At 42.8% G+C, this 12,925-nt stretch overlaps 1 protein-coding gene across 4 annotated transcripts in view; it reads right to left on the minus strand.

The window, feature by feature from the left end:
• The window catches only part of Ptprm (protein tyrosine phosphatase receptor type M), a 677,957-nt gene that overhangs the window by 351,937 nt on the left and 313,095 nt on the right, over positions 1 to 12,925 (minus strand). The window lies entirely within an intron of this gene.

Raw genomic sequence — 12,925 nt, forward strand, 5'->3', positions numbered from 1 at the left:
CTGTAGCCTATTTGTTTAACCTGCCTTTAAGCAAACAATGTAACAATCAGCCTTACCTGCCTGGATTTCCCATGCAATCAGCTTTCACAACCTAAGCTAATGCATCGCTGTATTCTTAAATTAGGAGCTCTTCCGTGCCCCTGACCAGGATAATGCATGTGTATCATCTGATGAAAACAGCTGATGCAGAATTTGAAAGCAACTTCCTCAAACCCAACATAAAGATTGAAAACAACCATTTATGGATATTGGTGAATAAGTGATGTTGTCTGTTGTCTGGGTCAGCTGGGATCAGCTGGAGTCGGCACGTAATTGATACAAAACTCTGTTAAAGATTTCTGTAAAATATCCCATTCCTTCCCCCTGTGATGTTTCTATGCTATCCAAGAAGACAGAGCATAGTGCCTTGTTAGGGACAGACACACAGACAAACAAAGACAAAAACAGACAGCTACACTGAAGGACAAATACAGACACAAGGACAAACAGAGTCACAGGACAGCCTCAGACAGGCCCAGATTCAGGCTCACAGCAGACAAAGGATGGAAGACATGGGGAGCAGGAAGTAGAGAATTCAAATCTGGACTTGCTCTTGGGTGAACAGTTCCAAGGGGAAGTGTTTCTGTTCCTGCTTCCGCGTCTGCGTTTTCTTTCCCTAATGCAATACGGGCACGTCAGCAGTAACTCAGAGTTAATCACTTATGTGTGCAATCCCAGCAGCTGGGTGAGGCGGTGTATTTAGAAACAGCAGACAAGTGACTAATAACTCTACCATAAAAAAGGAACGGCAAGGATTAGAGAGGCAGTGACAGGGCAGAAAGAGACAACTTGATGAAGGAGAAATAGGAACAACTGGTACACATGGGAAAAGTGAAATGCAAATTATTATTAGTAGTAGTCTTTTCAACCCAGGGTTTCTCTGTGTTGCCTTGTGTGTCCTGTAACTGTTGATGAAGTTGAGATTAAATTCAGAGACTCGCCTGTCTCTGCTTCCCATTTTTTTAAAACTAGTGAACTGATGAAAAATGCTCTGAAGTGGATGAAGCATCAGTGTTTGGCCGCAGAGAGCCTAGCAGCTGCATTTGATTCCTGGAACCCACATGGTGGGAGAGAACCAACTCCTCAAAGCTATCCACTGAGCTACCCATGCACTGCTGCAATACACACACAGTTGTACATACATACATACATTATATATATAATATATATATTATATATATTCTAATATGCATGCCCATAACACCAATAATTAATAATAATAATAAATTTTAATGGAAAAGTATCAGTGTGATACAGTATGCTGGGAAACCAGCAGTTACACACCTTACTGGCAGAGCATACTTGATAAAATGTTATAGGATGTAAATGAGAGCTTCTTCTGAAGTCTTAAAAGTGTGTTTTGCAGGTCTAGCAATTTGATATTAGAACTGTAATCTATTGAAATTAAAATAATGCAAGATATAACTATACACATTTATGGAAATTATTTCTTTTACCAGTAAATGACAAATGACTATCAAGAAAGGAATGGCTAAATATGGAACAAATCCATATTATAGAATGATAAAAGGAGTCAAATAAGTTAGGATTCATTTAAAGTAAGTTAAATAGAATTATAAGTTAGTGGGATAAAAATGAACTACATCTGTGTAAACCTGACTTTTATAGCCATCAAAATGCTCAGAGTGCATTGGTAGACTTGAGGGATGCCGGGTGATGCAGACAGTGCAGTCCTTAGGAGGCAAGGGACCAAGGACACACACTGGTGTCTATGCAGCTGAATGAGCATAGACAGTGATGCAGGAGGAAAACCACAAGTGCTACACAGTTTGCAACTGGTGAGTCCCTCAAAGACAATGTGTTAAGACTTGTTGCCTAGCTTGACGCTATTTAAAGAGGAAGAAGAGGAGCGTTCTAATCAGGACTTAGTGATGCCATGTTCAGGATGGGTGTGTTCTCAAAGGGAATGTGACTTTACCTGTCACAGCTGACCCCATCTCCTACCCCTCCTCCTTCTCTTACATCACTGTGGTCAGTCTACTGTGTCTCAAATAGGTTCGACGATCTGTGGATTCACCACAGATCTGAAGCAAAAGGGTCAGGTGATCAGCTGTTCTCTCCAACACTATGATCCTAAATCAGGCTTTTCTCTTGGGAAAGTTCATTAGCACTGTTGCTGCAGTGGTGAGCAGCTGCCAAACCTCAGCACTAACAATAACCATTCCCCCAGGAAAGAGACAAACTGAAAGATGGGGAAATTTGTTGGCTTTTACATCATATTGTCCGCATAATTTTTTGTTTATGACAGCTACAACTTCAGTGATTAAAGAAAGCCATTGATGAGAAATAAACATAAATAAAAGTTTATCTATCATGAGTTCACAATCCGCATCAGGAACAATGCAGTGTAGCCGCAAGATAATGAAAAGGCAATACATAATATGTAGCAAGAAGATTCGGGTACATTTGTGTCTATGCTGATAATACATTACACTAGAAAGGATTTTTCAAGGGCAACTATAAATAGCTGTCTCCAGCCATTTGTCTGCATCTATAAGAAAGAAACACTGCCAATTGGTCAATAGAAGCATTGCCTGGATAGTTATACGGCTTATGCTGCTCATTCAAAATGGTAACGGCAAGACTGGGGGATCAGCAAATTTGATCAGACGGTCCTGTTACCCTTCCTGCTTTAACTACAGGCGCAAGTGTGCCTTCTCATCAACTTCTTGTATTTGCAGATTTAATTTCATTTGTGTGCATTAAGAGTCTCCAATCCCACACAACAAGGGATCTCTACCATCCAGAAGTCGGTGCATAAATGAGCCTGTTCATGTTTTTTCCCTAAGATACCCAAGCCTTACTGTTCTAACCAAACTGTCATTATTTAATTTTGTGTGTACGTAGTCTAGTTTATGTAGTTGCTGAGGTATTAAAACTGAAAAGTGAACAGAGCCAATGAGATTCACCATGTACTGATAACTGAAGTGAGTTTGTTGGTACAGAAAAGTGACATCACACACATGAACAAATCACTCACGGGTTCCCACTGCCTCTGCTACTCTGAGAAGTGACTCGGAGTCTGTAAGATGTTTCCTTGTCTGATAACAACTGAAATTATACAAACAGTATGTCCCCCCAGATTCCAGGGAGCATGTTTTCATTTCCTGGATTTTGCTTGAAGACATACACTCACGCATTATTTTCTTTAAAGCAAAATGTGATTTAACGTATGCATGTCAAACAAGCCCCAAGTTATTCAGCTTCCTAGTCTAAAAGATTTTACCAGAGCAGTATACAACCTCAGTGATAGCATGTATCAATTCTATTTACTAGTCAGAGTTGGACAGCACGTCTACATAGGACTCACTAGGTTACAAGGTTACATAGTCAAGGAGTTTCTGGGTATCAGCAAGTGTAACTTCCCCACTCCTGTTAAGAAGCTCTGGATATGGGTTCAAAGTTGACTAAAAGGAGAGAGGCTGAGGAATGGAAAACCATTTAGTGAGGATGCAGGCTGTTGAGAGTGAGAACCAGCTCTCATTCCAAGCCAACTAGACTGAAGTGACAGAGAGCCAGTAGAACACCGTCCTTTCTACATGTTCACAAAGGCAGTGGCAGAATAAAAACCACCATGATGATTCATAATGGTGAATTATGTTCCAAGTCCCACCAAAAACCACAAGTATGTAGAAAAGATAATTATGCATGGGAGCCCAGTGCTGTAAAATGCTTATAAACAACTGAAGCATTTGCTCTAATCCAAAACGAACCATTTTGCAATCAATCTTTTTGTCGCAAGATGTACAGACAATTTAGGAATGATTTAGATGGTCCAGAGTCTTACAGATCTCAAAGATGTCATTATAATTTAGATCTGAAATAGTCACCAATGGTCCATGTGTTCAAGGTTTGGTTCCCAACCCAAGGCATTACTGAGGGGATAGTGGAACCTTGAATAGGGAGAGCAAATGGAAGAAAGTCACTAAGTCACCAGGGTCCCTTCCCTGCCACTTCCTGGTTGTTTCTGTATTCCACACCACCCATTGTGAGGTATACAACTGTCATGCAGTATGCACGTACCATGTTCTCCAACATAAAATATTCACACACTGTTTAGTTCTCCTGAAAGTGGACTCTGGGAGAAGGAGGGTGATGGGGGATATTGTGACTGTATGTTTCTTTTAGTAGTTGATGCATATAGCTGTTTTGGCCAGCAGGCAGGCAGAATTTAGCTAGGCACGTATTCTGAACAAAGAGGCAGAGAGAAAGAAGAGAAAGGACAGACACCAGGTAGCCATCAGGACATCACTGGTAAGCCAAGGCCATACACAGATTAATAAAAATGGGTTAATAATTAAGAGAGAGCTAGACAGTAAGAAGCCTAAGCTGCTGGCTAAACAATTGTAACTGACATTAAGTTAAGTCTCAGTGTGGTTGCTTCGTTAAGTGGCTGGAGGACCCGGTGGGCTGAGAGAAAACAAAACCACTAAGACCTAGACTAGACAGAGAAAATCTCCTTCTGTAGGAAAGGTCCCTTATCTAGACCCCAAATGTTAATTTCAAGTATCCTCAAAACTTCCTGTCATGAACCAAGCTGGCCCCCTACTTCTGTGACAGGGAGAAAGAAAAACATCAAACAGCTAAGGGTTTTAAAAACACTGCATCCTTGAAAAGAGCTAGAGGCTAAAGCATTTCTAACAGAGCTTACTATATTCACCCCATGGGATGAAAATATATGTCATGGGAACAGGAAACCAGAGGCTTCTGATGGCCAGGCTCACTGTCTGCAATGTCAGCGAGACTGTAGATATTCCAAGATTCCAGTGCCGAACCGTTTATCAGCTGTTCCAATCAACATTCGGTTTGTCATCTGTCCTTTAATATTTGCCTATTGCATGCTAACTGGAGTCACTCATTTGAAACCAAAAGTAAGGCTATCGTCCATCATTCTCTGGACCATGCGGACACCCCACCATGATGTACTAAAGGTAAAGGGTCCACCAACCACAATCTGAGTCTTCAGAAACCAGGAGCCCAAATCCACCTTTCCTGTATGTAAGTTGATTATAGCAGAGGTGTCGCTGCAGTAAATGGGACCTTTCTCAATATCCCAGTAGTCTCGGGCCCATACTCATTATACTGTAGTTGTTCGCAATGGAGAAAGAATTACAATGGTGCTTCCATGGGAAGCTGTTCACTGAGAGAATTCTGTCACATCTCTGCTGACCAAGTATGAGGGACCACCTGGCCCAAGGGGCAGATTTAGAGAGGAACATATGTGACCAGAATAAAAGCCCCAGGCAAGGCAAAGGTAGCCCTCTTGGACTGTGGAGGGCTTGCTGAAACCACGGCTGGATGATCTTCCCTGGACCTTCCCAGTCGCCAGCAGCAGAGTCCGAGGCAGCATTGCAGCTCATTTTGAATCATGAGTGCACTTCGTCAGTTGCATCTGTTGATAAACCTGACTTGATCACAGAGTTTCCACCCCATTATAATATAACCACCAGAAAACATCTGGACAAGCAGGGCTCTAACTGACGGGCATATCAAGCACAGCCTGCAAGAGCTCTGTGACTTTCTCCAGTCTGAGTGCCGACTCAGAAGCAGCAGGGTTCACTTCCAGGCTACCCACTGGCCGACCCCAGCTCCTCTGAATTCTGTCCCACACCTCAGTTTCTTCTAAGCTACAGAGGAAGCTCCGAGGCTGTAAGAGCAGCATAGAGGAAGCTCAGCAGTTGTGTGCTGCGCTCATTTTACAGACACAAGGGGTCTGTGGTCCTGCAAAGAAATGCTGCCCTTCCAAGGATCATCAGCAGTAACTCTAAGAATAACCAATCGCTTTGTCTGTCGAAGGTCCAAGGAGCACCCAAACCTCTCCTACAGAATCGCTAAGGTTGGTCCATCCGACCAGTAAGTCTCTGGGGTAGGAACAGCTGTGTGGAAGGGTCTGGTCCTTCTGGCATGCCGAGCCTTGTGACCTGCAGATATGGTGTGATGCAGTCCAAAGAAAAGAGTGCTCACATCTGCACTCTGATAGAGAAATTCCTTCTAATGCTCTTTTAGTGTCGATTATTTTAAAAGGTTCTTAATGGTTTAATGTGTTACAAATGCACTAAAAACATGTTGCCCTTTGGCAGAGCCATTTAAGAATTAGAACACCTTTCATTTTTTTCTCCCTTGGCAAATAAACTTAAATTAAAAATGAATTCTGTTCTGTTCAATTAGGTCATTGGCCCTTATCTGTCCTGTATAACAGCCATAATTAAATCAGCTCTTACCTGCCCCCAAATTCCATGGGTCAGCAGCCTCAATACACACTGTAATGGGGGTGACAATGGATAACAGACAAATGATCTAGCTAGTCTTCATTTGGGGAAACAAATCTGAGTTTTGCAGGGCATTAACCAAAGATCAGGGTTTCTTCCCCAAGGAAGGACTAAGGACAATGAACAAATATGCAAGCAGAGGACAGACAGCAAAGTAGAGTTTGAGTTCCGCATGACATCCCCTCAGCTAGAAACCCACTATTACTCTTTTCTAGTATGCAAATGTATTTGAAAAGAGTCACCCTTGTGTCAGGAAAACAGGAAATCCTATTTCAAAACCAGCCTTACCAGATCTCATGACATTAGAGGAGGTCCAGCACAGGAGAATGGGCCACCACATGAAGCCCTTTGAGCAAAACTTAGATTGGGTTCTCTAGTTGTAGTACGAACAAACTCCGCTGTTGGAATGCTGAGCCCTACCCCAAAGGGACTCTGTCCTCTTGCTGTGGTCTGTTCATCAGAGGTCATCAAGGACACAAAACAACTACACACATATATGTTTTCAGGTGCAAGAGGACAACTGCCAGGGTGAAATCTGGGGAGAGGCTAAACTGTGCAGCACCTTAGACTGTGCTCTAGCTTCCCACAGGCCAAAGCAAGGGACTTCCAACAGCTGACCTGCTCAACGCTTTGCGTCACTGAAGAGGTATGGATGTGGTCAGGCTATGCGTCACCATGTTACCAAAGTTCACATTGCAATTATATAGGAACTTGAACCAAGTCCATATAAGAAGGAAACCATACGTGCATCTATGCAAGGAGCATGAAAACTCACACTCCCCTCATCAGCATAAAACACCAGGTTTATAAAATAAATAGTGTCCTCTTGCATGCATCACTCTTAGCTCTCCGCCAAGATCCAGGCTGTAGGAACATCTCACCTGTTAACACAGCACTGCAGCATGCTTGCTTGTGTTTCAACTCCATCCAAACAGCACTGTGTGCTTAACTAATTGAAATGTATCTAAGTCATGAAGGTGAACTTTTAAATGGAAAATTGTTAATGAAAAGCTAAAGTTAGTGCTGAACAACTCAGAATATTTCATAAAAAAATCCCACAGGGGAAAAAAATAAAAAAGCACAATGATCAGAGGACCTGAAAGGCACAGCCAATCTGTGTGACAAGGTGGCTAGAGCTGGGAACTATGCTAAGTGGACAAGTCACTTACGAAGGGCCAAATCCTTCGGGATTCCACTTGCATGAGCACATGTAGACTGTTGAGTACAGAGACGAAAGGCAGAATGGTAGGCTGCAGGCGTCGTTCAGGGAGAGTGTTGCCTTCATGTGAGCGAACACAGTATGAGATGAAACCATCCTAGTGATTGGTTGAGTGGACTCAACACTACTGAAGTGGATATGAGACCCAGTCACAGTGACCAGTGTCATGTTCTCAGTATTTTACTACCATGAAGAGGATTGGCTTTATTCTATTTATCACTACTTGATGCTGTATTTTTACTTTATATGAATCTGAGAATTTGAACGTGCATGTGTTTATACAAACATAAAATCAGAAATCTCTACCCTCAGTGCTTGGCACAATGCCTGACACTTAAATGAGTAAGAGTACTTGCTAAAGTTATAATTATTCAGGTTTTTTCAAATATGTGTAGTTATATTAACTCTAAGGACACAAGTTCAGCTTTCTTCCATCTCGCCAATGGTAATTATTCCTTGGTTAATGATCATCATTCCTTAACTTCTGGGGTGAGTTATTAGCAAGTCACTTAACCACAGTCGGCCAATACCCAGGATACATAAAAAAATGATGTTCCGAAATAAAACACCCACAAAGTCTGCTGTGAAAATAAACCTATCAATATCACCCATTTTACTGTTTCAAATACCTATTACTAAATAGCCTGGGGTAAAAAGGATACTGCAAATTCTACAAATATAAAATGTTCTAGCAGAAATCACAAACTGAATTTCAGTTTGTTTAACTGGATACTAAAGTAATTTTAATTCTCTGAAGTTATCCAACTATGGCTGAACTGAAGAGCTGGGAAATCATTGGGCATATAAAATTCTCACAAAGCCAGCTCCTGGCTGTGCTTGTCTTTAGAAGTGTAAGTCACATAGGTAGGACACTTCATTGTCCTTAAAGAACCTCATAGTTAAAGATATGACCTGACCTTGAAACACACGTCTGATGCCGTAGGCAGGGACTGGCACCCCATTTGGAGATGAAGAAGTGTGCAGGAGCGTAGGAACTGAATGCCTGGACATAGTCCAGTGCAGCCTGAGCCTGCCCTGGGAAGTCAGAGACGGAAATATAAAAAAGCCAAGGCTGTTGAGAGATGCTACACATGATATCTGCAAAGATCTGACCCAGGGATGAGACAACGTATCCATGAGTCATGGGGAGGACGGTAGGAAGAAAATGGGGCTCAAGCTAAACCCAGCTTCATGGGTGTCACTATGACATGACAGGACACAGCTCAATGCACCACAGATGCCGAAACACAGAGACTTAATTGTTTTCCTTGACAACAGATGCAGTCTGTCAAAACTCAACCCTAGACAACTCTATGAACCCCTGATACAAACCAGCAGTTCTAGGGTTTTAGGCATTTCAAGGAAGTAAAACATTTCTAAAAGATCGAGGGTAATGAAAATCAGGTCCTCAACATTGGATTCTTTTGAGTGAGGAAGTTTAGGCCTGGCCTGGTGGTGCACGCCTGTAATTCCAACTTCCTAGGAAGCTGAAGCAGGAAGATGGCAAGTTCAAAGCCAGCCTGGGGAACTTAATGAAACATGTATCAAGGAAGAAAGTAAAAAGAGAGCAGGGTATAAGGCACAGTGACAAACATAGTGTGTGTGAGTCCTCGCATTCAGTGTCCAGTGTCACACACAGAACAAACACTGTGTGTGTGTGTGTGTGTGTGTGTGTGTGTGTGTGTGTGTGTGTGTGTGTGTGTGTCCGTATTTAACGTCCAGTGTCACACACAGGAAAGTTAGATGGTTAAAACAAATGGCGATGCACTTTGATTGAATGGTTGCTATAGCTACCGCTCTGCATGTCTGCATCTGAAAGCAACGGCTTTGCAGTGACACTACAGGATGCAGAGCACGGTTGTCTGTTTTGCAGCTGCACAGAGTTCAGTGGCTAGCTAAACACAGGTCTAGTTACGGCACGGTCAGATGACAACTAATGAAGCTGACTGTAGTATCCACTCACATTGTAGGTTCACCCCCAGAGTGGCATGCTAACACAAAATTCAGGTCTGGGAGTAAGAGACAGCCTTCAAATGCTATCCCTGTGGTCATCATAAAACGTAACCAGACCACCCCAACCTCAAGCTTCGGAAAGGTCACTATGGAGCTTCGCCAGTGTTCAGAGGCTGACAAGCATGACTGTGGAGCTCTTCGGCAAGGATGAAGTCAGAATGACACTGGGAGATCTTCAGGATGGAGCCAGATAATGCAGCATCTCCGGAGATAGAGAACAGATGAATCACAGAATTTTCAGTTTGGTGACTTCATGGTCAAGTCAGCTCTGTCATTTTCAACAGTGGAATCACATTCTACAATGTCAGGTTCTAGCTCAACAAATCAGCCCCACGAAACTCCCTACGACAGGGTCCCAGAGCACAGTGTAAGGTACCTTGTCTTGTCATTCTTTCTCCACGATCAAGCAAGGCTCTGGAACCTACTGGATCTTTGCTGATCTCCCCTGGGTATTAGTGCCTCTTGGGCTGTGTTTTTGAAGATGCAGGGTCCAGAAACAAATGTGTGGATTATTGGGAGTCCAACCCGCACTCTATAGAATGCTGTCACCTCCAACAATATCAGTGTTTTGTTTTCCTAGTACAACCTGAGATTATAGTAGGTTATTTATTTATTTATTTATTTATTTATTTTTGAGGGAGGTCAAAAATAAATGACAATGATTTGTCTCAGCAAATGATTTACATTTTGCAATGTACATCATTACAGCAATGATTCTCAATTTGCGGGTCTTCAAACCCTTTGGGGGTCAAACAACCCTTTCACAGGGGTTGCCTAAGACCATCAGAGAGAACATAGTTACTTTCTGACTCATCACAGTAGCAGGGCATGAGGAACTGCGTTAAAGGGTCACAGCGTTGGGAAGGCTGAGAAGGGCTGCTTTGCAGGATGATTTACACAGACTGTGCTGAAGGTTCATGTGCATCTCAGCGGCATCCCAGTAGCCTCTTCATGTAAGCTTCTGTTGGACACTGCTCTGATTCTGCGTTAGTATTCACTGCTCTGATTCTGCGTTAGTATTCACTGCTCTGATTCTGCGTTAGTATTCCTACCTATTTCAACCACGCAAGCAAACGTCCTTCTGTTCCTTCAATTTCTCACTCTGCCAGTTTCACCCCCAAGCTGTGCCAAGAAGCATTTCCATACACTGCTGGAGAGGGCTGAGGTCCGTGACTCTCTTCAGAAATGCTGCTAAGTGTTCACAAGCCATGAGAATGCTACCGTGAACCAATATCTAGTTCTCACTCTGTAATTGCTGCACCTGTGTTTCCCCTGTCTCTTTCTGCAGCACCACACAGATCACCAGCAGCCTTCACCAGCCCCAACTTGCACATTTGCTCAAAACCCTCAGGTCAAGAAAAGGCAAGCTGTCTTGCTTCTTGCAGCAAGGAGTCTTGTGACTTCAATTTCTTCCCCCACCTAACATGCCTCTTCTCTTATTTCCAACTCCAACTCTCTCACCTAACATACTTCTTTCTATTTTCTGAGGTCGACTCACTCAATTGCAGCCTTTTCAGAAAACATTCTCGTCAGTGCTTGACACACTAGGAAAGCACACCGGGCAGAGCTGCATGTGCTGGGGACAGGCAGAGTAGGTATGAGGTTGCTTGTTATTGGACCCCCTTTCTCAGCTGCGGATTAATTCTCTCAGGGACCTGCATCAGCGTGCAAATACCAGTGGAAAATGGGTTTCCATTTATTCAAAGGAACTTCCAATCTATTGCAAAAGATGCCCTGTTTCTTTGAAAGTTATACATTTTCATACCCCGCAGAGCTATCAAAAGGCTTCCTAAAAATATATGCATGCATTGTAATTAGGGGAAATTCACACAGAGATGTGTTAATAGCCTGAATGCTTGCACACCACCAAGAGGGAACAAAAAACAACAACAAACAAAACAGGTGGGCCCTGGAATGCTATGTGGGTGGGGCTGTGATGGGAATGAGACAGGTCAGGTGGCCTCGCCCATCTTAAGGAGAGGGAAATAATATATCCCGTGCCCCAAAACAGATCTGCTTAAAGTAGTGCTGAGGTATTTCCTATGGTGCACACTTGGAGGTGGACAGGGTCTCATGAGGGATTCTGCAATCACACATGAGGAACAGGGGTTGTGCTCTGCATAGTTGAGAAGACATGTGAAACACACAGCAGCTCTGAAAGCAAGCCTGATTTTGGAAAATGATATCAGCAAATAAAAGTAGTATGATCCCTTGAGTTTTAAAGCCACCTTGATTTCTGTTCCTCCTTCTATTGTGTCCTCCTCTCTACCTCCCCCCAATAGACACCCTGTAATTCCTTCTCACTCCATGTCACCTGCATCCTGCTAATCTCCTCTAAAGCCTCCCTTCCCAGTAGTTTCTTTATACTGTCCTGGCTTCTGTAGTTACTCCACGGTATTTGCTTACAGTTGAGGACTTGCAGCTAGGAACTGCCCATGAGAGAGCACGTGGTGTTCATCTTTCCTGGCTCGGGTTACTCAATGTGTTCATCTCTAGTCCCATCCAGCTACAAGGAAATTTCATTTTCCTCACAGTTGAATCATATTCCATTGTGTATCTTTATCACAAGCACATTATCCATTCATCTGTTGTTTCCATCTCCTAGCCATTGTGCATAGAGCAGCAATGGCCATGACTGGGCATGGATCTGTGGAGTATGATTTTGAGTCCTTTGGGCACATGCTTAGGAGTGGTATAGCTGGGTCAGTGGTAGCTTTATTTTCGGCATTTAGAGGATTCTCTTCACTGACATTCATCGTAGCTACACCAATTTTCTTTCCCATGAATAAGTGAGCAGTGAGTAAGTGCTCCTCTTTCTCCATGTCCACTGGTTGCCAGTTATTTTGTGATCTTAGCCATTCTGGTTGGGGTGGAATAAAACCTCCACATTGCGTTAGTTTGCCCTTCTCTCATGCTAAGGATGATGAATACTTCTTGATGTATTTCTTAGCCATTTTTCTTTCTTCTATGGATAACTCTCTGTTTAGATCACTTGTCCATTTTTTTTAAGTCTGATCATTGGTTTCCTTACTCTGATTTTATTTTTTTCTTGTGGAGTTTTTTTTTTTTTGTATATTCAGGATGTTCATACTCTATAAGGTATGTAGCAAGGATTCTCTCCCATTCTGTGGATTTCTGATGGTTTTCTTGGCTGCACGGAAGCTTTCCAGTTACACAAGATCCCAATTGTTAGTTGTTGGCCTTAATTCCTCGGTAAACAGAGTCCTGTTTACAAAGTCCCTTCCTACACTTATATCTTATTAGGCGCAGCCTACAAGATGGGGTTTTCTAGCACCTGTGGTGTTTCAGGTTTCAAATGGAAGTCTTTGATCTAATTGAATCTAGTTTTGTGGAGGATGACAGA

This window comes from Cricetulus griseus, chromosome 2, assembly GCF_003668045.3.
Source record: "Cricetulus griseus strain 17A/GY chromosome 2, alternate assembly CriGri-PICRH-1.0, whole genome shotgun sequence".
Taxonomy (NCBI): Eukaryota; Metazoa; Chordata; class Mammalia; order Rodentia; family Cricetidae; genus Cricetulus; species Cricetulus griseus.